The sequence below is a fragment of the Pelodiscus sinensis genome, chromosome 3 (genome assembly GCF_052426305.1).
Source record: "Pelodiscus sinensis isolate ZL-2025 chromosome 3, ASM5242630v1, whole genome shotgun sequence".
NCBI lineage: Eukaryota > Metazoa > Chordata > Testudines > Trionychidae > Pelodiscus > Pelodiscus sinensis.
Genome location: NC_143054.1, coordinates 8,753,475 through 8,781,325, shown reverse-complemented (window position 1 = coordinate 8,781,325; position 27,851 = coordinate 8,753,475). Strand labels below are relative to the sequence as shown.

Here is a 27,851-nt window from a genome sequence, read left to right as displayed (position 1 = left end):
ATTTCTGAATCTCATCTTGGTGACTTCAGACCAATTCCTCAGTCTGTCAAGATCGTTCCAAATTCCAACTCCTCCAAATTCCTCCACACTGCTTGCAACCCCTCCCCACTTGGTGCCATCTGCAAATTTTATAAACGTGCTCTCCACTGCATTATCCAAGTTATTAATGAAATATTAGCTAGTACCAGACCCAGGACTGACCCCTGTAGACAGCAAACCATCGAGAACTACTTAGCATAGCCTTTCAACCAGTGGTGTACCCACCTCATAGAAATTGCACCTACACCACATTTCTCTCGTTTGCTTATGAGAATGTCAGGAACAACGATGTCCAAAACCTCTCTTTAATCTCGACTGCTTCCTCCCCTCCCACACCCACTGGACCAGTGACCCCGTCAACAAGGGGTGAAGAAGATATTGGCAATCCCGGAAACGCCATAAAGACGAGGTGACCAGTGTTCCCTGTAAGCTGAGTGGTTGGGCAACCACCCAGGAGAGATCCAAAATTAGAGGGAACACTGGAAGAGACCCTGTAGCAATCCAGTCAGGGTGAAACTGAAGCATACATAAGTACAGGCCGCTTCCCTACAACTGCATGCTCTGGGACAGGCGACCCATTATCTTCCATCAGCACTAAAAAACAACCCAGGCTGACGCCCAGGGACCAGCTCTCACTTGTCCTATTCAAATTAAAGCCCAGTGTCTCGACCTGAAGCATCCATCACCTGCGATAATGAGGCAGGAGAAGAAGTGATCAATCAGCCTAGAGACAGGACTCCCTGGAGCAGAACAAGTGGCTGTCGGTTGCCATTCGCCCTCATGCGCAGCAGGGAGAGGGCTCCGTGACAGACTGGGCCTCCTGCCAAGCCTGATTATTTAGGGGCCAGTGCAGCAGTAGGAATTGAAGAAGAGTTGGGTGAATGTTACTGGAAAATGATACCTCCCCCCTCCCCCTACTCCAGGTTGTATTCTGTCGCCTGATCGCTGGTGCAAAAAGACATTTCAAAGCCATACTCAGGAGGGGCCATTCAAACCACAGCGCCTCTCCTTTTGAACACAGAGCATTTGTGTGCCGTTATCCAATGGAGGGACAGACAAAAAACCATGTGACTCAGCTAACCAGTCATGAGAGTTCAAATCCTGAAAATTCTGACATGCTCACGATTCATCTTTTGAAAGGACGAGGCTGGATTTCTGCTAAGGGTCATGCACTGCATTGTTCTGCAGGCGGGTGGCTGGATCCCCGCTCAGGGCCATGCATTGCATTGTTCTGCAGGTGGGTGGTTGGATCCCCGCTCAGGGCCATGCATTGCATTGTTCTGCAGGTGGGTGGCTAGATCCCAGGTAAGGCCATGCACTGCACTGTTCTGCAGGCGGGTGGTTGGATCCCCGCTCAGGGCCATGCATTGCATTGTTCTGCAGGTGGGTGGTTGGATCCCCGCTCAGGGCCATGCATTGCATTGTTCTGCAGGTGGGTGGCTAGATCCCAGGTAAGGCCATGCACTGCATTGTTCTGCAGGCGGGTGGCTGGATCCCTGCTCAGGGCCATGCATTGCATTGTTCTGCAGGCGGGTGGCTGGATCCCCACTCAGGACTATGCATTGCACTGGGCTATGCATTGCATTGTTCTGCACGCGGGTGGCTGGATCCCAGCTAAGGGTCATGCACTGCATTGTTCTGCAGGCGGGTGGCTGGATCCCCACTCAGGGCCATGCATTGCATTGTTCTGCAGGCGGGTGGCTGGATCCCCACTCAGGGCTATGCATTGCACTGGGCTATGCATTGCATTGTTCTGCAGGCGGGTGGCTGGATCCCAGCTAAGGGCCATGCACTGCATTGTTCTGCAGGCAGGTGGTTGGATCCCCGCTCAGGGCTATGCATTGCACTGGGCTATGCATTGCACTGTTCTGCACGCGGGCCATGCATTGCATTGTTCTGCAAGACGATGGTGCTAAGGTACATGAACTCCATTGTTTTAAGAGCATGGCTGGATCCCAGCTAAAGGGCACACGTTGCTTTGTTCTGTTCGGGTGCTGGATCCCAGCTCAGGTGCCAGCTACCAAAGAGGGCAAGGGGATGGGCTGCAGGTGATCAAATAGAGCCTCTCCATCTCAAATACCGTATTATTCCAAGTGAAGCCTCAGTATGTGAGATTTCTAGGTTTCAAGGTGCTCTGGCTAGCACACTCCTTGCACTGCCGAAGCTACAAAGCCCATGGATATGCTCAGAAACCAGACCTCATGAAGCATGTTGTGTCTGAACAGATCCCGTGCCCTGGCCGGGGAGAGGGGCTGGGCGAACGCCTAGGTCTGCTCCATCTCTAGTTTTTATACTATTGTGACGAGAAGCTCCTAGATTAGAACAACATTGCACTCCGGGCGCACGGCCACTGTCCTACCTGCCCGCCACGCCCAGATGGTTGCTGATGCTGTTTATACTTGACTTTGTCACGCTGGGAGGGGAGGGAAAGGGGGGTGATGCAGGAAGGAGCTCCCGGAAAAGGACAGGTCACTGCAAGGGAAGCGGAGCCTCACGCAGACGAAGCTACAGGAAGCAGAACTCCTGGGCCAAGAAACTGCCAGCAGGTGTGTGCTCTATCTATGCCAGAGGTATGTCTGCTGGCATGTGGCTACCAAAGGTTCTGCCACTGGATAGCAAATCCTGGGCAGCAACGAGGGGCCCGAACGTGCTGCTGCTGTTTGCAAAATGCGCCGCTATGGTTAGCCGTTGAGCATGGCAGCAGGGGGTGGGTGAAAGCAAAGTGTGGCAGCTCAGGTCACAGGCGTATTTTGTAGCAGGAGAGATAGGGTGTGTCTAGACTACAAGGTTTTTTCGAAAAAAGTGGCCTTTTTTTGGAAAAACTTCCCCTGCGTCTAGACTGCTGCCCGTTCTTTCGAAAGTAAGAAAGAACGCGGCAGGTTTTACGAGGAATAACGCCTTTCTTCCAAAGTGCTCGTTCGAAAAAAGGCGCTATGCAATGCACATTGTGCTTTTTCGAAAGAGAGCATCCAGACGGCCTGGTTGTCGTCTAGACGCTCTTTTTCGAAAGAGGCTTTTTCGAAAGAGGCCTGCCGTCTAGATGTAGCCATAGTGATTAGTTATTAGTAGGGCTCGCCGAGCGGTGGCGTGCCCCGCTCGCTAGCCGCGTAGTTCTGCACTCTGCGCATGCGCAGATCGCTCCGCGCTGGTTCTACCGGGGTGTAATCTACTCGCCACGGGCGATTAGATTACACTATTTGTCAAGCCCTGGCATTTATGATACGTGTGACGGTAGCACCCTACGGCCGTGTTAGGATCAGGGCCCCATTGCGGACACAGCTCCCGTCCCAGAGGAGAGACGTGAAATCCAAAAGGCTGGCCGAGGAGGGCACAAAGGGAGCTTCTCCGCCAGTGTAAACCCGCGCAGTTCTGTCATTGCTAGTGGATCTACCCCAGCCGACGATCCAGGCGTGGATACAACAGCAATTTTTCTTTCTTTCCTTCTTTCTCCGGATGGTACCCGCTGGCTCCTCTGACCCTTCAGGTGCCGTGAATGGGCTGAGCCGGGGATAACGAGGGGTGTGAAAAGGAGGGGGAGGATGCCAGGGGCTGAGAGGTGACCTGGAGAAGAGAGACGGGGCGGTAAGTGGAGAAGCAGGAGGGAGTCAAGACAAAAGGGAAGTGTTAGGGGGAGTCAGAGGGCTGGGGCTTGGGGGAGGCAGTGCTTGGCAGTGGAGGGGAAGGGGTCTGTGGTGGGTGAGCCGGGGCTGGCTCCTGGAGGGATGCACTTTGCAGAGGGAACTGCCGGGTGGGTCAGCGGAGGAGGCAGCAGAGAGAGAGGCGTTGCAGGCACTCGTGGGCTGGAGGCAAAGGGCCAGGAGCGGGGGCACGTGGGCGATGCTGAAGGAAGCAGGGGATGGTGCTGGTCAAAGGGGGGGGGGATGAGGAAGCGGCGTTTAGGGCAGGGGTGGGGAACCTCAGGCTTGAGGGTCGGATGCGGCCCTCGTCTTCCCCCCCCCCACCAGCACTGGGGAGCCTGCGCTGGTGCTCCAGCCCCCCTGCTACCTCCCTGGGGGCTGAAGCGCACAAAATCTCCCAGGCTGGGGCCCCCTCGGCTCTGGTGTGCGAGGCGGGTGTGGGGAGTGTCTTTCTGCTTCTCATTTGGGGGCCACAGAGAGGGGGGGTTTTTCAGCTGCTCGCTTGTGAGCAGCCCCCGACTCATTTTTCCATGGGTCCGTGGCCCCTAACCCTGGTTTGGGGGACAAAGCCTGGAGGCCCAGACAGCAGGGCCAGGCATGAAGTGAAGGGAGGAGATGGGAGACCAGGTCTGTGAGCTGTGGCCGGGCACGGGGAAGGGACCCAGCCATGCACACCAGGCACGCCCGTGACAACGCCCCAGCAGACGGAGACATCTGCTCGTCTCCGGGAGCGTGGCTAACAAGTACAGCCGCTTCCCGAGAGCCGCCGTTGGCTGGAGCCTCCTCCCGCTTCTCGGTTTCTTGCCAGTGAAATCTTTCCATCTGCTCCTCGCAGCGCTTCCTTCCTCTGCCTGCTTTTCAGGGCACAGAGCCGGCGACGAGGGAAGGAGGGAGTCTCGGTTCTGCCTTCAGCACGTTCCTCTTTTCTAAAAGGCTCCTTTGAAATCCCCCACGATGAGTCAGCTCCACGCCAAGGCCCCGGCTCGTCCCACAACGGCACGGAACCGGGGACAAGCTGCCCCGACACCATCACCTTCCCGTGGGCCTCAGCCGTGCCCCGGCAGGCAAGAGGGGCAAACCAGTCCAGCGCCAGGCTCTCGGCCGCTAGCTGTGCCGCTGTACTCGTGGCATGGTGACCTGTCGTATTAGGGACACCGCATCTCCCCCTCACCTGTCGCATGAGCATCGCACGCCGGCAGCAACCTCCGCTGGGGGCTGTGGCAGGCCGGCGGATGGACACTGGGCTCAGTGCGCCTGGGCCCGTCCAGAGTCCATCAGGAGCTGCCGCGGGTTCCTGGGAGACAGCAGGATGTCAGCAAGCGAGGTCGGGGGCTGGAGAAGGCTGACAGCCATGGAACAGCACAGGGAGATACTGGCTGGTTCTAAGCCTGAGCCATGGGCCAGGGAGGGCTGAAGGAAAGGGGAGCAGCGAGGGGCTCCCACCAGAGCGTGGTAACAGAGAGAGCCAAGGGGTCACAGCGCTTGCTTTTCAGCAGGCTCGGCCCCCTGCTTTTCTCTTTCCCCCGATGCCTGGCCCCATGGCCAGTCCTGTGCAACAGGAGCCCAAGGAGCTGTAGGGCACGTGGACACTCCACTTGCCCGGGGCGAGAGCCTAGGGACATGGGCTAGAGCTACTCCCAGGGCCCCGCCACCCCAGGCAGGTGGAGAGATCCTAGGTCGCCAGCCCAGCTCCAGCGTCTGACTTGGCTGGGGGCGTGGCCTCAGGAAGAGGTGTGGCAGGGGTGGAGCCACATAGGAGGCGGGGTCTTGTGGGGCCTCCCACTTTGGGGCAGAACCCATCACCCCTGGCTACCACTGACATCTTGCCACAGCTGGGTCCGGGGGCGCTGTGAGAGACCCAGGCACAGGGCGGGATGCTCCCAGCAGAGAGGCTGAGGGAGGCCCACAGGAAGGTACGCTGCCCACCCTGATCCTCTTGTACCAGCACAGCCTGTCCTTCAGAGGGACAGTGGAGGGCTGGCACAGAGGCCAGGAGTGGCAGAGGATGTCCGAATACAATATTTCAGAGGCCAAAAGGCGAGTGATTTTTAAGGGTGCCAAGGATAGGGACTATGCTTTGGGACTTCTGCACTTGGTTTTGTTAATGAGCAATATGAATGGACTCGGGGTAAGCTGTTCACGCTAAAAGAGAATCTCCTTCATCAATTGGCAGTATAGGGCATAGGAAACACAGTTGTGCAGTTACTACTTCATACAGCAGGGAGCAGTAGTAACACCTACACACAAAGTATACTTATTTTTCATTGTGGTGTATTGTTAACCCTATCGTCTTGCCAGCATTGCCAATTACAATAACAGTTACCATTATTTTTCTTGTAATCATCTAGTTTACGGTTGATTCTTTAACACACTTTGTTTCCTTTTCCGTCAGCTTGGACAATGGGAATCAATGAAGTGAGTATCACTTGGGTTCATAGAGAGACACAGTGAGCGAGACAATATCTTTCATTGAACTAATTTCTTCCAGAAGTTAAGATATCATCTCACCTACCTTGTCTCTCTAATATCCAGGGACCAAAACTGCAAACAACTAGAGTGCACAGTCAACTACAGGCTCAGGCGATCAGCCACCCGTGCGTAGGCTGCAAACATTCCAGAAGAATGTTTGTTTGCAAATAACTGTGTCTGAAAAACGGCACAGAAATGCTTCTGTTTCGTGTGTCTCTCTCTCTCTGGCCCCCTTTGTAAATCTGAGGCTGGATCTTTGCTGAGATAACTTCCTGGCTTTATGTTTTCACTAGATCTAAACTTTTGGGCAACATGGGTTCGTTAAAAATAGCAGGGATTTCAGACCGAAATTAGCGAAACAGAGAAGCCAGCCATTGAAATCTAACTTGAGCCTCAAGGCTGCTGTCCTGGGTCAGCCCAAGGAGTAAAGAAGAAGGAGTAAAGGGTAGGGATGTTAAATATCGGTTAATTGAATAGTCGAGTAACCTCGTGGATTCTTATCAGTTACTCAATTATTCTATAGTCCCCGGGGGTAAGGCTGGCAGCCAGTGCGCTCCGGCCCCACTCCTGAGGAGCCTCCTGCCACTCTGCACTGCTGCCTCTGTATCAGAGGCAGCAGCGTGAGGTGCCAGGCAGAAGCTGATCTGCAAGCGGAGCCAGTTTAAAAACCAGCTCCTCATGCAGACCGGCTACCTGCCACCCCGCCTCTGATAGAGGGGCAGCAGTGCAGGGTGGCAGCAGGCCCTGTTCGGGGGAAGTTGGGACTCGGCTCCCGGACTCAATGCGAGCCAGAACGGAGCTGGGCTGCCTGCCGACCTGGCTTGTAATACACTTGAAATGTAGAGCCGCAGGCTGTCCAAACCTCTCTCCCTTTGCCTAGGCAAGGATGTTTTCTAAGGGGTGATCTATGCCTGGTTTCCCCAGCCAGATGGGAACAGAAGAGGAGGTATGTGAGACTGCAGAGCAAGGCTGGGGTGCACAGGCAGTGCTGTGTGGGAAGCCCAGGGCTGGAATGGCAAGGGAGAGAGGCTAGGTGTTAGGACTGAGATGCACTGGCAGAGCTGAGTGTGGAGCGGAGGTGATTCAGGTCAGTCTTGAGGGGTATCAGCAGAACTGCGTACGTGCACAGCAAGGAGACAAATATACAGAGAGGAGAGGCAGTGTGGCCGAATGCACAGAGCGCTGGTCTCAGACTCAAAAGACCAGCTGTTATTTCCAGCTGTGCTTCCTGGGTGATCTTGGGCAAGTCACTTGCTGCCTCAGTTTCCCCCTCTGTAACACCGGGATCGTGGGGCTGCCCTCCTTTGTAAAGCACTTTGAAAATCCACTGATGAAAAAAAAAAATCACAGAAGAGCTGGATCTGTTATTACCTGCCTGCGGCATGCCTGGTTCAAAGCAGACCTATTTATTAACCCCTAATTGCCACAGAGACAGAAAAATAGCTCATCTGACTGCAGGCCACCAGGTGAGGCTTTGAAGACACATCTGTTGCATTAGGCAGTGATCCTGCCATGGGGAAATGGCTCGGCTAGTTCTCTGCAAATTTTCCCCTCTCTTTAATAGCTGGATAGGTTTGAATAACGCATGATAAATACAAACAATCTGCAGATGGGGAAAAAAAAAACCAGGCTGTCATAACTGACGCAGGAGTGGCCTTTGCTAATTATAAGGGTGCACAAAGAGGCAAGACGCCGGGGAACATGCATGCGTCATGAATACATTTCTCCTTTCATGTCTGACGAAACAGGGTTCAAACACACACATGGACACACACGGAGCTGCGCCCTCCACAATCCACACGCACAAAGGTAATTTAAACCTGGCAAAATCGGCCAGATTAGCAGCCCAGGACACTAACAGCCCATCCAGCCCTCAGGACACAACATGGGTTATCCAGCCTGCTAATGATCACTCACAGCTGCTTTTGCACTTTCTCCCCTGCAGCTCCCTACATGCGGGACACCCTCCTTGGACTCACCCACAAGCCACCACTCTTCCTTCCAGTTCCTGCCCCAGGCCTATTCGTTCCATGATGTCCACAAGCGACGGGGAAGGGGCAGGCAGGTGGAGCTGAGGCATTACACGTATCTGATTGCCTCCCTCCCCACGTTGCTCTGGAGGCTGTCGGACCGTGGGGAAGGGACTACGCCGTCCGATGGGTTCGTACAGCACCTAGCACAGTGGGTCCCTGAAGCTGGTTGCAGTCTGGGCACAATCACAATGCCAATAATACCCGTATGGGCACACTCCTCATCTGCCCCCAGCTCTGACACACGGACCTCCCTGTAAAGGCTGGAATCCACCATCCAGAGCTCAGCACTGAGGGGCCTCACCATGGATGTTCCCAAATAACGTGCATGGTGACAGCTGCACTGAGGAGGTGGCTGCCACGCCACCCTGGACTGAGACCCATCAAACTCATTTCACTAAGCCACCAAGCAACCACTTGGGAAGCGAGTTCGGATCATCATAGGCCCATCACAGCAATTAGCCCATACGGTCACAGAACTGTAGGCTTGGAAGAGACCTCAGGAGTCATCAAGTCCAGCCCCCTGCCCAAAGCAGGACCAACCCAACTCAATCAACCCAGCCAGGGCTTTGTCAAGCCAAGACTTAAAAACCTCCAGGGATGGAGATTCCACCTCCTCCCTAGGGAACCCATCCCAGTGCTTCACCGCCCTCCTAGGGAAATAGTTTTTCCTAATATCCAACCTAGACCTCCCCCACTGCAACTTGAGCCCATTGCTCCTTGTTCTGCCATCCATCACTACTGAGAACAGCCTCTCTCCATCCTCTTTGGAACCTCCCTTCAGGTATAGAATCATAGAACACTTAGAACAGCAAGGGGCCTCAAGAGATCCTTGCCCTCATGGCAGAACCAGTCACTGTCTAGATCATCGGTTCCCAAAGTGGGGGTGTAGCCCTTTGGGGGGAGGTGAAGAAATTCCAAGGGGGCCCGAGGCGAACCAGCCACCCTGCCCCTCAATACCCGCCACTACGTTTTGCTGCTACTTTTGTTTTTTGGCCCCAGTCAGTTCCCCCCCCTTTTTTTTTTGCTCAACAAGTTTTGCTGCTATTGGGGGGGAAGGGCATGAGGGTTTCTCAAAAAATGGATGTGATGCCAAAAAGTTTGGGAACCACTGGCCTAGATCATCCTTGACAGATGTCTGTCAAAGCTGCTCTTAAATATCTCCAGAGAGGGAGATTCCACAACCTCCCTGGGCAATTTATTCCAGTGTTTAACCACCCTGACAGTTAGGAACTTTTTTCTAATGTCCAACCTAAACCTCCCTTGCTGCAGTTTAAGCCCATTGTGTCTTGTCCTATCCTCAGAGGCCAAGAAGAACAATTTTCTCCCCTCCTCCCTGTGACACCCTTTTAGATACTAGCAAACCGGTGCCATATCCCCTCTCAGTCTTAGTTGAGGGCTGCTATCAAATTCCCCCTCACTCTTCTGTAGACTAAACAAGCCCAAACCCCTTAGCTTCTCCTAAGGCATGTGCTCCAGCCCCCAAATCATTGCCCCACACTGGACTTTCTCTAATGCATCCACATCCTTTCCGTAATGGGAAAGGGACAGGGGAGACAGGTATCCTGTCTCCTGCTGTGGTCATAGAATCATAGAATAATAGGACTGGAAGGGACCTCAAGAGGTCATCGAGTCCAGCCCCCCGCCCTCAAGGCAGGACCAAGCTCCGTCTACACCATCCCTGACAGATGTCTGTCTAACCTGTTCTTAAATATCTCCAGAGAGGGAGATTCCACCACCTCCCTTGGCAATTTATTCCAATATTTGACCACCCTGACAGTTAGGAATTTTTTCCTAATGTCCAATCTAAACCTCCCCTGCTGCACTTTAAGCCCATTACTCCTTGTCCTGTCCTCAGAAACCAAGAGGAACAAATTTTCTCCTTCCTCCTTGTGACACCCTTTTAGATATTTGAAAGCCGCTATCATGTCCCCCCTTAATCTTCTTTTTTCCAAACTAAACAAGCCCAGTTCATGAAGCCTGGCTCCATAGGTCATGTTCTCTAGACCTTTAATCATTCTTGTCGCTCTTCTCTGTACCCTTTCCCTGGTCAGTACTGGCTGCTTCAGAAGAAGATAGGAGAAACCCTATCGCAGGCAGCAATGGGATAACATGACCACAGGGAAAGATTTTTCTTTACTCCTAGGAGTTAGAGCCTGATGCAGGAGGGGTTAGACTCTCTTCTCAAACCTTGGATAGGATGGGGGGGGGGGCTTAATCGTCTTTATTCTAACACTGAATCACTTGGGGGGGGTAGCTGTGTGAGTCTGTAACTTTAAAAACAATTAGTCCTGTGGCACCTTAGGGTATGTCTAGCCTGCATCCCTCTGTCGGCAGAGGGATGCAGATTAGAGAGATCGACATTGCAAATGAAGCGGGGATTTAAATATCCCGTGCTTCATTTGCATAAAAATGGCCGCCGTTTTTGCCGACTCAGCACTTTGTCGGCAAAAAGCGGCCGTCTAGAGGGGGATCTGTCAAGAAAGAAAGCCTTTTTCGACAGATCCCTTATGCCTCCTGCAAGGGGCTGTCTACACTGCCCCTTCTTGCACAAGAAAAACCCTCATGCGCAATGCCGTCACGCTGATTATTTTCAGGAATAACAGCATTGCGCAAGAGGGTTTTTTGCCCATAAAAGCTCATGATACTATATATATTTTTGTTAGGCTCTAAGGTGCTACAGGACTACTCGTTTTTCTGAATCTCCTTGTTATCCATGGCAATGCCCAATCCCTCTTTGAATCCTACTATGCTCCTGGCTTCAGTTATATCTTGTGGCAAGGAGTTCCAAAGGCTGACTGCACCGTGTGTAAAAAAGTATTCCCTTTTCTTGCTTTGAATTTGCCACCTTTCCGTTTCATCTTTCTTTGCTCTTGCACTGGGAGACAGAGCACAGGGAAGTCCCCAGGACACCTTCTCTAGCTCCTTTTCTATGGGATTTTTTCCACACCTTCAATCATTCTCAAATAGCACTGGCTGTATTTGAACCCGCAACCTAGAAACAAAAGGCTCTCTTGCCCACTGTTCACCAGCCCACCGTGACTGCCCGAGCATCCTCTGCTCAGAAGTGTGATCGATTGCTCCTGCTTTACTGGGGTCTTGTGTTTAAGGTACCTGGGAAGGAGGAGACTGGGGTTTTACTGTTCCTAGTCCTGCCACTGAATCACTGGGTGAGCTGAAACAACCCCCTTCCTTATCCCATGCCTCAGTTGACCCACTAGGGAAAGGATCATTCTTGATCGCCTTTGTAAATCATTTTCTGACCCTGAGAGGAGAAGCAGCGCCTTTTATCGGGGCAGCCTCATGTGCCCTCAGAAAGCACTGAGGTCACGGCAGCAGGGTGGTAGGAGTAGGCAGGGGGCAGAAGTTTGTTAACTTTGGTGAATGAACTATAGTTCTAGCTGACCTTCAGTCTGTAGCAGGGCTGGATTACCCAATAGGCAGACTATGCATGTGCTTAGGGCACCAGCAAAGCAGGGGCACACAAAAAAAAGAGATTTTACAGTATAGGATTGTTTTTATTTTGAATTATGTATGGGGGGGTACCATAATCTTTTCAGTGCTTAGGGCCTCTAAAGGTCTTAATCCGGCCCTGGTCTGCAGGCAAACAGAACAGATGACCCCGACCCCAGCCCCAGTTGCGTGCAGCAAAAGACTGCACCCCCCAGCAGCCAGCCTGCTCCAAGGGCTGGTTTTATTTTAATTTCTATACCAGAGTGTGCTCTTTGGGGCTTTGAGCAAGGAATAATGCAAACCCCACCCCCCACTGACCCTAATTGGGCTGCCCTCCCATCTGCTGACGACATTATACCAGCAGCGTCAATGCACCAGAGTGCTTGCTGACTCATTAGGGGCAGTCGGGGGTACATTATTTCACATAATGCCTGGTTTTAAACAAATCTGCTCACCCCAGGTTGTGGCTTTGGTCCACCCAAGTCTCCTCCTATGTCTTCATCTCAGCTCGCCCCTTTCCCCTCCCCGAGTGCCTGGGATTTGGGAATGCAATTTAATCCTAAAATTGGACCGCTCTCCATCTCTCTAGCGCAGTGGTGCGCCACCTTTTTTCATTCACGACCCCCACAGGGGCCGCTGAATTTGGTGGAACGGAACAAAAAAAAAAAAAAGGAAGCGGCCCCTTTAATTGTCGGGCTGCGGCCACTCTCCTGCCACTCCCCTTGCCTCTGCCGCATGTGCGTCGGATGCCGAGAAGCCAGGAAAAGCAGCAGACCGGATCCAAGTGCTGCGACCCCCACGAAGGCAGCTGTGAACCCCGGGTTGCGCACCGCTGCTCTAGCAGTATCACCTCCCCAGCACCACAGGTTCATCATCTTTCCTTCCCTTCCCCCCTGGTTCTCCGCATTTTCTCTCTCCGGCAGTCTGGCACAGGCTACGCCACCACCAAACTTTTCAGACGGAGGCGCGATGTTCTAATCTCGATCCAAAGTTTGGCTCGTACCCATCGCTACATGCCTCAAGCCCCATTCTCTGGGCGTTGGATAGCAGCAGTCCCTCAAGCAACGATAACTAAAGGCTTAGCGCAAGCATTCATTTGGGGCATCAAAAGAATCTTTGTTCAAACACCTTGTTGTTGCATTTGCTTGTGTTGCACTGGTTGTGAACCTGATACACAAATCATTAGGTTCTACTTAAAGGAGACATGGCTGAACCTCAATACGATTCAGATGCTGAAATGTTTCCAAACGTTTGGACATTAATAGCCAGGGCTTGACAAACTATAGAATCTACTCGCCCGTGGCGAGTAGATTTCAGCCACGCGCCCCGTTTACCGGCGGCACGCACATGCGCAATGTGGCTCTTGCGCATGCGCAGTGCGGGGCTGGCGAGCGGCTTTCGCCGCTGTTTGTCAAGCCCTGTTAATAGCAATAACGAATTTAGATTTACGCAGCCTTGTAGGGTATCACCTCCCTGCCTGTCCATGCGGTCAGTCTAGCTCTTTGGCCCTCTGCTTCCACCAATCTTCATGTACAATGCCCAGTATGCCTTCCTAGCTCTGCTCCATATAACCCTCTATTCCCCCGCCCTTGTTCAAATCCCTCTTTGGGACTCAACTGTTTTGCATGGAGGTATTTAAATCCCATTGACTTCCAATGCACTGGCTACCTACCTGCCATCTGGGTCTTTGAAACATCTCCCCGCCTCATCCTGACACAGCACTCTGAATTGTACGATCAAGGCTGTCACAGAAAACCCTGGAGAATGACTAAAGGATTAAAAGATATGTCTTATTACCATGATGGACTTGAAGCACTCTATGGCTACGTCTACATGATGGCTTTTGCCAGAAGAGGCAATGGAAATGAAGCGTGGATTAGCAATTTCTCGTGCTTCCTTTGCATATTCTCTTCCGATCCATTTTTGCGGAAGGGGTTTTTGAGCAAAAACAAGCAGTGTGGACGTGTCCTTTTTGCGCAAAAAAAAACCTTTTGTGCAAGATCCTAGCGCATCAAAAAAGGAGGTATAAGGATCTTGCGCAAAAAGGCAACGTCCACACGGCCTGTTTTTGTGCAAAAACCACTTGCGCAAAAATGGATCGGAAGAGATTATGCAAATGAAGCGTGAGAAAATGCTAATCCGCGCTTCATTTGCATTGCCTCTTCCGGCCAAAGTCATAGTGTAGACATAGCCCATCTACTTACCTTGACAAAGAGAGGGGTAAAGGATGACTTGATTACTGCGTAGAAGTACATAAATAGGGAACATATCTACTATATATTTCAGAAGTTTGTCTGTCTATTTGATCAAGAACTCCTCTTAAAGGGTAAGAGCTAGGACTACCAAATTCAGTGTGCAGCTTCCTCTTATCATAACTTTAAGCAAGTTCAGGGTTTGGTCGCACCAGGAAAACGGAACGGGACTGCTCTCACAAAACCAAACAGAACAGAGACAGAACCACCAAATCGGGTACAGTCCTCAGCACTGACATAACCTCACGGATGTTGAAAGAGTCTGAGCCCAGATGAGCCAGAAATAAAGGATAAGCCTGGAATAAGGATTGTTCCTCAGTAAAACGGAGACATGTAGGCTACGTCTAGACTGGCATGATTTTCCGGAAATGCTTTTAACGGAAAAGTTTTTCGTTAAAAGCATTTCCGGAACAGAGCGTCTAGATTGGCACGGATGCTTTTCTGCAAAAACACTTTTTGTGGAAAAGCGTCCATGCCAATCTAGACGCACTTTTCCGCAAAAAAGCCCCGATCACCATTTTCGCGATCGGGGCTTTTTTGCGGAAAACAAATCTCAGCTGTCTACACTGGCCCTTTTGCGCAAAAGTTTTGCGCAAAAGGACTTTTGCCTGAACGGGAGCAGAATAGTATTTCTGCAAAAAGCACTGATTTCTTACAGTAGGAAGTCAGTGCTTTTGCAGAAATTCAAGCAGCCAGTGTAGACAACTGGCAAGTTTTTCCGGAAAAGCGGAAAAACTAGCCAGTCTAGACACAGCCGTGGAGTAGTGCTCTGGTTTGGCACAGCTAAATCAATTGGTTTGGCAAAGCTCTAGTCAACTGGTTTCCAATGTTATTGGAAACCAATGGACTAGAGCCCTTTTTGGTACAACATAGTGCATGAGAAGAGTCAATAGGGAGGAAGAAAAACCCTGGCAAACCGGAACCCTGGCAAAACTGTTTGCCCATCCCCAGTTTAGAGGATGAGCTACCAACTGTGAGCATGGCTGCCTGTATCGCGAGTGAAGCGTACGGGTGTGATGATGGGAGGGAAGCTCGCAGGGCTACTGTCTGCTGTACATCGGCACTACAAATAACCCCTGTGCTTCAGCATCCTCCAGCGCTGCATCCGCTCCCAGAAGAGAAAGGTGTAGACCGAGGACACTGTTGCAACAAGTGGTCTATGATGTCCCCAGCAGGGCACGATCCTGCGACCGCCGGCTCCAGGAGACACAGACCAGCAAAGACTGAGTAAAGGGCTAAGAACTACTCCAGGGGAACAGGCTAGATCAGGAGTGAGCAATAATTTCTTGCTGGGGACCACTTCAAAAACTTCTGGAGTGGCCCCGGGCCACTCCGGAAGGGGCAGGGCTTTGAGCAGAAGGGTGGGGCCGGGATACTTGCAGGTTTCCCACCCCTAGAACACAGTTGGTCTGGGAGTGAGGGAAAACCTTTGCCCACCTGCCCCTGTCCCCCATTTCCCCGGAGTGCCCATGCCCCTGGCTGGAAGGAGACTTCCCATGCTCCCTCACCCCCAGGCCAATCAGAATCTGGGGGCGGGGCAGCGTGTGACGTTTCCTCCGCTCTGTCCCCACCCTGCATGGCCCTTGAAAGCTTCCAAGTGCCGCTTGCTCCTGGCAAGGTGAAGAAACCTTTGCGCGCTCCTCTGCCCCCAGATCCTAATTGGCCTGGGGGCGGGGAAGCGGCAGGGCCTCTGTGGGCTGGATCCACCCACTTAGCGGGCTGGATCTGGCCCTGGGAGGCCCTTTTGCCCACCCCTGGGCTAGATGCAAAGAAAAACTCGAAGAGGGTCCATATGGGAAAGTAAAGCCCAGATGAGGCCAGCAGGAGAATAAGAGGAGAAATCTCCCTGCCCCTTTGCCTCTCCTCTCGTTTCTCTCTTGGCAAATGAACCACGTAACAGAGAAATGACTGAGCCCCTCCAAATCCAAACGGCAGCCCACACGCACACTACTGCCTCTAGGTGCACAGGCACATCCCACACTCGGTTAACGCAACTAACAAGCATGGGGAGCCTTCATTAATGCCCAAGACAACTAATCGCAGATCAGCAACTGAGTGAGGTGCGAAGCCCCCAGGACGTCTGCAGAATAAACCAACTGACCAAACCAATACGGTTCATCCGAGAGTTGTTTCCACGGCGGGTTTGCGGCTCGCGAGCCTGGTTCCACTTAGCGCTGGGAACTCAAGACGAGTGACAGGCAGTAGTGGACGGGTGCCACGGTGATGGATGCGAGGGAGACCGACTGGGTGGAAGGAAGAGGGACTTGGATACCACGGTCTTGGCTCACACATGGGAACAGGTGTTCAACCAGGCGGAGTCTTGCTCATCACTAATTTGGAGACAGGAAAAAGTCTTCCCCTGGGCAGCCTGGTGGGGTCCTTGGAGTGATGATGGGTTGTCTTTCCCTGGAGCGAGGAGAGAGGATCATGTATCAGGTCTCTTTCCCACACGGGGATCAATTCCCTGCAATTACAAGGGACGACAGAGGACACTGGTTGAGCTCCCATCTCCCTCTGAAGCTACAATATGGGCTGCAGCTGGAGACAGGATGCTGGAGAACATGGACCTGTGCTCACTGGGGTGACGATTCAAAATGGCACCCAAAATGGCAGCCATCAATGGGCACCTGATTGGCCAAAAAGCCTACGCTTGTTTCTTAAAGGGGCAACCTCCTTTTTTTTTTTTTTTTCCTGCTTGACAATTCTGGTGTGGCTCTTCGCATTTTTTCCACTGTTGTTTCGGCTCTCTCTGTTAAATAGGTTAGCCACCCGGTCCTAGGTTCTTTTTCTCTTGTTCTAGGCACATGCCTAGCTTCAAGAAAGGCCGTTTGGCTGACACAGCATGACCATGGATGGGACCTTCGTACCAGACTGCAGCACGAGGTGGCCTCAACCAATCAGGCCATGGGAGGGGAAGGCAACGGGACAGGGACAGTCTTTGGATTCTGGTATCACACAACAGTTACTCCAACACAGCCCAATCCTGCCCAGGACTCTTAGCCCTGCTGCAGCATGAACAGCTGGCAAAAATCCACATCTTAGTGCCCCTTTTCCCATGTAAATTTCAGCTTTAGCTCCCGGTGGGTCTTTCTTTGCATCCCCCCCCCCCCCCCCACACACACACACTCTCCCGTGACCTGCAGTGGAGTTAGCAGGACCTCACTGGGTTGTGTCTTGTAACATCTGGTTCCCACGCGATGGATTTAGTCCCTTTTGGGAGTGCATGGCCCACAGATCAAACTAACGTGCTAAAAACAGCAGCATGGACACTGGGCTTGGACGGCAGCTTGGGTGCCTAGCCTCTGTCGCCACTGAAACAGCAACATCCAGGCTGTTATTGTCGGCATGCTGACTTGGGCCACACTAGCACAGCTGTATCTACCCAGCCTGCAGGGAGCTTGTATCCCACTGCAGTGTGGAGATACCCTCCCAGGCTGCTGCCAACAGTGTGGCGTTTGCCTGTTGGATGCAACGGAGCCAAGGAGAACGAAGATGGGATACCAGCTCGTGCATGCTACTGGTGAGATTTAGTACAGAGAACAGTTGAATCTGATTGTGTAGAACAGTGTTTCTCAACTTTTTTTTATAACATACCCCTTTTTCAACAACAGTACCTACAATTTTGAGACACACACCATTTCTTTCTACCATTGCAACACATTTGTTGAAACAACTTAATCGTAGCCAGGCGGGCAATTAAATTTTTGGGTGTAAAAAGTACAAAAATAATAAAACGCTGTAAAAGTTAAAATAAAAATTCCGTTTTCTCCAAATTTCAGTTGTGTTGACGTACCCCCAGACTTCTCTCGAGTACCCCTAAGGGTACTCGTACCACTGCTTGAGAAACGCTGGTGTAGAACATTTAAAGCTACAGTGGACAAAGAACATCTACAGGCAGTCCCCGGGTTACGTACAAGATAGGGACTGTAGGTTTGTTCTTAAGTTGAATTTGTATGTAAGTCGGAACTGGTACATATTGTAGGGGAAACTCTAGCCAAACATTTCTCCAGAGCTCAGTTTTATTCTCCCACACCTCACTTCCCTCAGTCCTTTATTCTCAAGCTGAGGTGTCTGCTGAGAAAAGCCGCTCCGCGTCTCCCTGGTCTGCTGGGGAAGGGGCGCTAGCTTCGCGTCTCCCTGGTCTGCTGGGGGGAAGCAGCCAGTGCGGGGTTGCCTCACCCCGTTTGTAAGTAGGGATCCGATGTAAGTCGGATCCATGTAACCCGGGGACTGCCTGTACTCTATTTTCCTCCTCTGCCATGCAGGAAGGGCAAGATGGAAAGGACTGGATAGGTCGTTTCCATTAGTGAGTTCTATACAAATCTTCAGGCTATGCTCTCAGAAGGATGGATACCAGGATGGATACAAATAAGGGACGTGGTCCTTTAACGCCCTTTGAGTGGAAGTGAAGGAGAGGGAGGAAAAAATGGCTTTCACTCTTACACATTTTCCAAAAACTGTCGTCTCACTGGAAACGTTTCGATCGTTTTTTTTTTTTTATCAGAACAAAATGTTTCATTTCAATGGGAGTCGAAACAACAATGCCCAGCGTTCAGGGCTCCGTGTTCGAGTGGTTGCCCCCCCCTTTTTTCCCCTTCCTCCCCCACCATTTTCCATTTGTACAAAGGAAGTAGGGGAGGGAGGGAGGCAGAGAAATGAGTGATAAACCCCAGAAAATCAAACATTTTCACCTAGGGAAAAAAACTGGGGGGAAAAATAACGGAAATCTTTGGCCAAAAAAGGTTTTGGTTTTGTTCGTTTCTCTCCAAATTAGTCCCTCAAAATACTGACCTTATTCCACCCTGAAGAGGACACAATTAGCACACGGGAAGGGGCTCTGTTGTCAGGTGTGGCACTGACACGCTACGTCTATCTGTGGGTTTTTTGCAGAAGAGGCAAAGTAAATGGAGCACTCATTTGCATATCTTCTTCCGATCCTTTTTGCAGAAGAGGTTTTTGCAATAAAAAGCCCCGTATAAATGGGGCCATTTGTCAGAAAAAAACCCTTTTGTGCAAGATTCCATAGTCCTCAAAAAATTAAGTTTTCAGGCTCTTGCGCAAAAAGGGTTTTTTCCAACAAATGGCCCCATCTACACAGGGCTTTTTATTGCAAAAAATCTCTTCTGTAAAAAGGATTGGAAGAAGATATGCAAATGAGAGTGTGAGATATGCAAATGAGCACTCAATTTGCATTTCCTCTTCCGCAAAAAACCTGCCGTGTAGATGGAACCACATGCAACAGAAACAATCCCGAAGCTGGCTTATAGCCCCGGCCTGCTCCCACCCACACCATGCAAGATGCATGTCGAGACCCTAGTGCGGTCTGTGTTGACTTTATGGCTCTGTCTCCAGCTCAGAACTGACCCCAGCTTTTTGTCCCAGCAGCAGCCGCTCTCCTAGCCTGCATTGAGTCTCGTGTTGTCAGCCCCTCGCTAGTGGCAGGGCTGCGGCGTCTGTGCACCGGGCGCCCCACTGGGAAGAAAACATCAGCGCTGGTTTTAGGCAGGGCAGGTACAGTCTTGTCGCCATCTAGTGGCCACAGAAGTACCATACTGCTGCCAGTAGACGACCTCACCCGTGCAAGCGCTAAGAGCGCCTGTGTCTAGTACAGCCGAGCTCATGAGCAAGCCCTGCTCCCAGCACAAGCTCTCACATGGTCGCGGCTCTGTTAGAACGGGCGCCAGGAGGCGGACCCGAGATGCTCAAGGATGCACTCTGTCACATTGCCAGGAAGATGCTGTGGGAAAGGGCCTGCCCATGTTGGAGTCCAGGGAATGACTGCAGCATGGCTGGATGGGGCAAGGCAGGCTGTACAAACAGGCCAGGGACCCTGCTCCCTGCTCATGGTGCTAAAGCCAGAGGTACTGTAACAGATATGTCAAGGGCCGGCCACTTGGGAGACAGCCCTGAGTTATGTTTAAGTCAGCGATGGGCAACCTGCGACCCGAGGGATGTGTGGCCCACAAGATATCTTGTTTACCATTATCCAGGCACAGGGTTGCCAGATTCTGCTGCTTTTCATCCATATCAGAGTTTTTTTCCCCGATCACTATTACAAATTGCACACAACATTGTGATTGCGCACAACGTTGTGAGAATTATGCGTGCCCTCTGCAGCCAATCAAAGCACTGCTCTGGTTCATTCGGCCCTGCCTGCAAATCCTAGGTAGGCGAGTGCCGTGAGCCAAACGACCTATCCCGGGAGGCCATCTTGGTTATGACAATCTTGTAGCCCACTGAGATGAAGGAGGGCCATTCATACAGCCCACTCAGTAGCCGAGTTTGCCTCTGACTGGTTTGAGTGCTTCTGAGGTCCACTGTATGTCTTCGGTGGGCTGGGGTTGTATATTACCTCTCAAGGGGGAGGAGTGACCAAGTGAGATTGGGCGTTCAGAGGACTGGATAACATCAATTACCCAACTCTGGTTATGCAAAAGAACAGCCTTTTGAAGCAATCTCCAGAGGGGAGGGAGTTTTGTCAGCTGATCACCTGTTGGTAAAGGCTGAGATCAAGGGCTCAGACAGTGTAAAGAAACAGCTGCTCTGGCCAGCCAGCATTCTGGGTCAGAGACACTTCTGAACGTGTAACCATGGGGAAAACCCAACTGTGGGTTTTGAAGGACTGACATATACTAGCGCCGGAAGCTGGAGCCGGGGTGATGCCTCGTGAGCTTTTTAGCACGGGAGGAGGTTCTGTTCTTGTTTTTAGCAGGGTTTCTGCGTAAGAAGAAAGGTTCTTAGAAAGAGTTGAGTGATACAATCAGTTCCATACATACAAGATGGGAAGCGACTGTCTAGGAAGGAGCATGGCGGAAAGGGATCTAGGGGTCATAGTGGACCACAAGTTGAATATGAGTCAACAGTGTGATGCTGTTGCAAAAAAAGCAAATATGATTCTAGGTTGTATCAACAGGTGTGTTGTAAGCAAAACTCGTGAAGTCATTCTGCCGCTCTACTCTGCACTAGTTAGGCCTCAGCTGGAGTACTGTGTCCAGTTCTGGGCGCCACATTTCAAGAAAGATGTGGAGAAATTGGAAAGGGTACAGAGAAGAGCGACAAGAATGATTAAAGGTCTAGAGAACATGACCTATGAAGCCAGGCTTCATGAACTGGGCTTGTTTAGTTTGGAAAAAAGAAGATTAAGGGGGGACATGATAGCGGTTTTCAAATATCTAAAAGGGTGTCACAAGGAGGAAGGAGAAAATTTGTTCCTCTTGGTTTCTGAGGACAGGACAAGGAGTAATGGGCTTAAAGTGCAGCAGGGGAGGTTTAGATTGGACATTAGGAAAAAATTCCTAACTGTCAGGGTGGTCAAATATTGGAATAAATTGCCAAGGGAGGTGGTGGAATCTCCCTCTCTGGAGATATTTAAGAACAGTTTAGATAGACATCTGTCAGGGATGGTGTAGACGGAGCTTGGTCCTGCCTTGAGGGCGGGGGGCTGGACTCGATGACCTCTTGAGGTCCCTTCCAGACCTATGATTCTATGATTCTATGATAACTTATGATATTGGGCAGCGCCAGCGAAGTGCAAACACTGGCTTTTTAAGCAGTCTGGCTTGTGGGGGATATAGCAGCGTCGCCAGGCAACTGAGTAGCCTTGAAAACCCACAGTCAGAAGGGAGAAAGATGCAAATCTCCACTCAAGAGAAGTGACAGCTGGGAGGGATCACGAGAGGGAATACAGATGCAACTGTCCTGAAACTGTGACATCCACTCGGCTATTTTTTACTAGGGATGTGAATGGTTGACCAGTTAACCAGTAAGCCTCACCTGTAACAGGTGAGCAGCCCCTCCCCACCTGTTGACTCAACTAACTGGTTAAACATTACGTTTGACCACCTAACAGATTAAACAGGATTTTACATCCCTAGTTGGGTGACAGTTGTTTGCTCAAAATGCACTAAACTGAGCTGCCACTAAGAGGCAGGTTCTGGCTGTCCCTTCCCCCGGTTTACACTCTAGTGGTGTGATTTGTGCTGTCATTTGCAAAGCACTTAGAGACAGCTTTGATCGGCGAGGGGCCACTCTCTAATTACAGCCTGCATTGTGCTGCTGCATTGTACAGAAAGAATCCAGAGGGCTTGGCTGCTCTGCGTGCGTCTGAACTCTTCCAGGATGCTGCGTGCCGGCTCCTCCACGCTGCAAGGTTCTGCTTTTTAAAGCAACTCCATGTAATCACTGTCCTAAGAACACGTAATTACAGGTCGGGACCCTTAAAAATCCCGCCTGTCCTACAGAACACAGCGTTCTTCACCCTGCAGGGGGGTTTAAAGGGACAGGGCCTGTGTTTTTCAGATTTCTCAAAGCGGAATTTCTCCATCTGGGTGTGGAAAGTCAGAGCCACCGTGATCATGGAATTGACTGACCGCAGAAGAGGTCAGAAAGATTCGAACCCCAAATCTTCAGAACTGCCATACAGAACGCAACCATTTGAGCTAAAGGAGTTGCTCCATTAGTAAGTAGCAGCAACAGGTTGTTATCTACGAAGGGCCAGTCACCAGTCACTAAAGTGGGACAGAGCACACACCCTGCCAAAGTACAGGGTTAGCTCTTCCTCCTCCCCGACCCCCAACTTCTCCTGCTCCTGTGTAACCCTGCAGCACCAGAGCAAAGCAGGCTGAATTCTGGAGTTGCCCACCGTGTTTTGCAACATACATGATTTTCCTAGATTTGCACTGAAAAAAAGCCAGTGTGTGTCCCACCCTGTGACAACTGGACTTACACAGTTACCCTAATGCTGAGCTCAGCTGTGGAAAGTTAATAAAATGTCACCATTTTGTGTATCGACAACCGTCGACAGCGAAAGGTGAAAAGTGGGGACAGACTGAATGAGTACAAACAAAAAGCCTTCTGTTGTAACTTACTATCCTGTACGGTGAGACGTGTGGGACTGGAAATCGGTGAAACAAAACTGATGGGTCACATATGAAACCTAGCTGGTGGGCCAAATGATGAAGAGAGAGGCTATTCCTCCCATCACTCCCTTTATGGGTCCTTAAAGAGAAAAGGTTAGATACATCTATCAGGGACGATCTAGATGGTGCTTGGTCCTGCCATGAGAGCAGGGGACTGGACTTGATGATTTCACAAGGTCCCTTCCAGTCCTAGTGTTCTATGACTCTATGAAAAATTGGCTACGGAAGGAAGTTTCACCATCACAGATGCCATTCCCACCATCTCCGGGAAGTCTGGACCCCCTTCAGCCTAACCGTGAAAGTTGTAAGCAAGACACGAGAAGTTATTCTTCTGCTCTACGAGGTATCAGTTGGAGTCTTGTGTCCAGTTCTGGGCACCGCATTTCAAGAAAGATGTGGAGAAATTGGAGAAGGTCCAGAGAAGAGCAATGAGAATGATTAAAGGTCTAGAGAACATGACCTATGAAAGAAGACTGAAAGAATTGGGCTTGGTTGGTTTGGAAAAGAGAAGATTAAAAGGGGACATGCTAGCGGTTTTCAGGTATCTAAAAGGGTGTCACAAGGAGGAGGGAGAAAACTTGTTCTGCCTGGCCTTTGAGGACAGGACAAGAAGCAATGAGCTTAAACTGCAGCAAGGGAGGTTTAGGTTGGACATTAGGAAAAAGTTCCTAACTGTCAGGGTGGTTAAACACTGGAATAAATTGCCCAGGGAAGTTGTGGAATCTCCATCACTGGAGATATTTATGAGTAGGTTAGATAAATGTCTATCAGGGATGGTCTAGACAGTATTTGGCCCTGCCATGAGGGCAGGGGACTGGACTCGATGACCTCTCGAAGTCCCCTCCAGTCCTAGTATTCTCTGGTTCTATGATTTCCAGGCCAGAAGAGCACAGACGACACTGCCATCGCAACCAGCAAAACCCCAATCTCTCCCTGGGATGCTAGACTCACACTCAGCTTTTCTTTCCTCTCTCTCATTTCTCCGCCTGTCTGGCTTAGCCTATTGTGCTTTGCGTATTCTGCAACACGGCTGCACGCCTGTGACCAGAAGGAGGCAGCTAAGCGCACTGCCCTCCCCGGCCCGATGCAGGGACCAGTTTGCCTGGTCTCAGAGGAGCTGAGAAAACCACATGTTATTTTCCAGCAGCAAGTGAGAATCCACGCCTCGGCACCATGGCCAGGCTGGGGGCAGCCGGATCTAGTCGTCAGAGCCAGACTCCACGGTCACAAGTCGGCTGGGCCAGAAGCAAGAGACCAGCTGGAGATCTGCACTGTGAGTTAGGGCCCAGGGTCAGGATACCAGGGGTCAGAGGCAGGAGCCGGACAGGATCAGGAACCGGGGTCTGCCCCTAGAGGAGCGGGATGCACAGAGTCTACCATGAGCAACCTAAAGCAGGAGCAACTGGTGAGGAGGGCCAGGGGAAATGGGGAAACAGCAGCGATCAAATGACCACTCCCCATACCACCCCTAGTCCAGGGGAGGCCCAGGACAACCCTCCTTGTACCCCAGGACCCAACTCTTTCCCAACACTGCTCTATGCCCTCCCTCCATGCCCCACCTCTTCCCCCAAGCACCCCACCCCCACAAGCGACACAGCTCCGGGTATTACTGGGGCACTTGGTGCCGGTAGCAGAGGCCAGACCTCCCCACCTTCAGCACCAGCAGCAGCGGGGGGGCGGGAGGAGAACGACACGGCCTCAGCCCACTCCCCTGGCTCCTGGTGCACTGCCCTGCTTCCCCCCTGCTAGTGCGGGTAGGTGAGGGAGGCGGTCTCGCCCCTCCCGAGTGACACAGCCAGGAGCAGAGCGGGAGCAGGGGCTGGCCCGATCCCTGCTGCGGGCACCACACGCCTCCCCCGCTAGTCCCCCAGGCCACCTATAGGCTCTGACCCTTTGCCCTTCCCACCCACAGTGTTAGGGGCCCGTGCCCCCCACATGCCACCCCTGGCACAAAGCCCTGTGCCTGCCACTGGATTCTGTAGGGCCAGCCGGCTGCTCAGCAGCTCGGCCATTCAGACTGCAGGACCAGTGGGGCTGGGATTCGCAGGTCCCAGGAAGCGATGTGGGCAGGCTGCCCCCTATCGACGCACAGTCGAGGCGTGGGGCTCTGACCGGCAGGGGCTGTGTTTACTGCCTGCTGCTTTTTTCTCCTCTCTTTTGTGTTTGGTGTCATAGAAACGGGCTCAGATGTGTAACAAGTGCAGCAAGTCACCCCACCTCCAGCCCTGCTCAGCTGACTTCTCTGCACCCCCCAACGCACAGTCCGCCCCATTCAATACCGTCTACGGGACCGTCAAGCCAGCATGGTGTTTCCCTCGAAAAGCTCTCTCCAGCGGAAGGGAGCAAGGGTCGTTGCTGATACGAACGTCTGGCTTCACACGCCTCAGTCCAAAGGCTTTCGCTCGCTTACCTACTTTTTGGTCTCTTTAATGAGAGATTAGACTCATAGGCTACGTCTACACTGGCCCCTTTTTCGAAAGGGGCATGCTAATTTTAAACTTCGGAATAGGGAAATCCGCGGGGGATTTAAATATCCCCTGCGGGATTTAAATAAAGATGTCCGCCGCTTTTTTCCGACTTGGGGAAAAGCCGGAAAAAAGCGTCTAGACTGGCCCGATCCTCCGGAATAAAGCCCTATTCCAGAGGATCTCTTATTCCTACTTTGAAGACGCTTTTCCCCAAGCCGGAAAAAAGCGGCGGACATCTTTATTTAAATCCCGCGGGGGATATTTAAATCCCCTGTGGATTTCCCTATTCCAAAGTTTAAAATTAGCATGCCCCTTTCGAAAAAGGGGCCAGTGTAGACGTAGCCATAGACTCATAGACTTTAAGGTCAGCAGGGACCATTATGATCATCTAGTCTGACCCCCTGCACAGTGCAGGCCACAGAATCTCACCCACCCCTCCTAGAATAATCCTCTCACCTATATCTCAGATATTGAAGCCTTCAAATACTTTGAAGACCCCAAGATGCAGAGAATCCTCCATCTGTGATCGGCGCCCCATGCTACAGAGGAAGGCGAAAAACCTCCAGGGCCTCTGCCAATCTACCCTGGAGGAAAAGTCCTTCCCGATCCCAAATATGGCGATCAGCTAAACCCTGAGCATGTGGGCAAGACTCACCAGCCAGACACCCAGAAAGTTCTCTCTAGTAACTCCTATCATTACACGGCTGTTTGCCGTGGTGCTGCAGCAGGCAGAGGTCTCTGTTTGCCAGACCCCGCATGTTGCTTCCAACTGTTTTACGAGCGTCGGAGGCCTTAACTCCTTGGGCCCTGGGTTCCATCTAAATGAATGCAACAGCCCCCACTTTAACGCCCACTGCCCTTCAGGCTGCCTGTGTTAGTCACTGGTGGGGGCTGGCGCTGGTGAACTCTGCGGTTTCAAATCCCCACGGAAGCAGTGTGTCAGCCTGGGGAGTGGGTGTAGGAGAGGAGAACCGGCCCTGTCCGCCAGCCTGTGTCAGCCACGATCGCCTTGTCGGCAGGGCTGCTCCTCTCCACCTGCCTTTGCTCAACGGGGAGCGTTACAGAACCTCAGGTGCTCTGCGGCTGACGTTAACAGGAAGGAGACAGGTGGTTTCCTGCAGCCGAGAGGGAGCACTTGGTAGCAGCGGGCTGGGGAAGCCATGGGAGGGGGCTGGCAATCAGCGGTGGCACGCTTTCCCCCCACAGCGTGCAGCATGGGGCTGGCTGCTGTCAGGAACACAGCCCTGCTGCTCCCTGTCACTACAAGGCCCCATATGCAGGGTCCCATACGCAGGTTAGCCTGCAGCAGGGAGTTCTCACAGTGCAGCCTGCAAACTTCCCACCCCCGCTCTCTGGGTCTGGTGCTCACCATCCTCCACTTCTTGGTTCTAACAGAATGACTCATCTACATACAATCTGATTGGCTACTCTGCTTCGCCCCTAACTCCAAGAGCCAATGAGATTTCTCAGGGCCGAGTCACCACACCCAAAGGCTTCCAAAGCACCGACCTGATTCCTTAGTCAGTCTGCCCCCGAGTGCAGTCTTATTGGCTGCAGAAGCTGCACGGCCTAGCAAGGCTTCTGATTGGCTGGGGTTTTACTGGCCATCAGCCCCCAGAGCTGCCTGGAGGAGGTAAATGCCAGCGTGAGAATTGACCGGCAGGTGACAAGAAAAACGTCCTTCAGCAACGTCTTTCGAAAGGACGGCAACCCGGCAACCCGGCCCTGAGCCTGACTTGGGTACATATCCCTGCGCTCTTCAAAGGGCGACTCTGCTAGATCCCTAGCATCACACACACTAGTGACAGCAACACCCCTTTCTGCATGCTCCCCGGCCTCAGCGTTCGGCTGGCGTAGCTGGATGAAGACTTTGCCTCGGCAATTCACACTTTTGTCATTTCTCAGCTGGACTACGGCAATGCAAGACATCCGGCCACCAAGCCTTCCCTCCCCGCTTCAGCAACTGCAGCTAGTACAGAACCTGGCCACGTGTCTCCTCAACAGCCCAGGCTACACCTCTGCTCACCCTAATGGGCCTCACACCGTGGGGGCATGCCCCAGAGAAATGCTCAAGCAGGGGAAGACCAGATCAGTCCACACAGGGAGCACCTACCAGCCCTGTTCCACTCCCCGCTCTGTCATAGCCCTGCCTCCTGCTCTGTTTCCACCTCCAGCTTTAGCAGTATCTTCACTCCCTGCACCTGTCCCACCCCTAGCCTCCACCCCTGGCTGCAGATTCTCTTCCAGCCTGGGTCCCTGGCCATGGCTCCAGCCCTGCTCCCAGCTCTGGGGGCACAGCGGCCAGTGGGGTATGACTGTTAAGAGTTTGGGGACCACTGCCCCACACCTTCATCCCACAGAGTACACAGCCAAATTCAAGGTCTTGGCCCCTCTCCACAGCCGGGGACCAATGAAATGAATGGAGATGCCAGTCTCCTAGAACTGGAAGGGACCTTGTAAGGTCATCGAGTCCAGTCCCCTGCTCTCACAGCCGGACCAAGTACCATCCCTGACAGATTTTGCCCCAGATCCCTAAATGGCTTCCTCAAGGATTGAGCTCACAACCTTGGATTTAGCAGGCCAA

The 27,851-nt window shown here is 52.1% G+C and overlaps 1 protein-coding gene across 11 annotated transcripts in view; it reads right to left on the bottom strand.

The window, feature by feature from the left end:
* The window catches only part of PTK2B (protein tyrosine kinase 2 beta), a 141,100-nt gene that overhangs the window by 62,995 nt on the left and 50,254 nt on the right, over positions 1–27,851 (bottom strand). The window contains exon 2 of one of the 11 annotated variants that reach the window (XM_089777000.1): positions 13,302–13,397. The exons of 8 other annotated variants lie outside the window; for them this stretch is intronic. The gene's annotated coding sequence lies outside the window, so the exon portion shown is untranslated. Of the gene's footprint in view, positions 1–3,430; positions 3,454–4,848; positions 4,972–13,301; positions 13,398–27,851 lie in introns of those variants that run through there. 2 more of the 11 variants (XM_075923317.2, XM_075923316.2) reach the window with 2 other exon arrangements.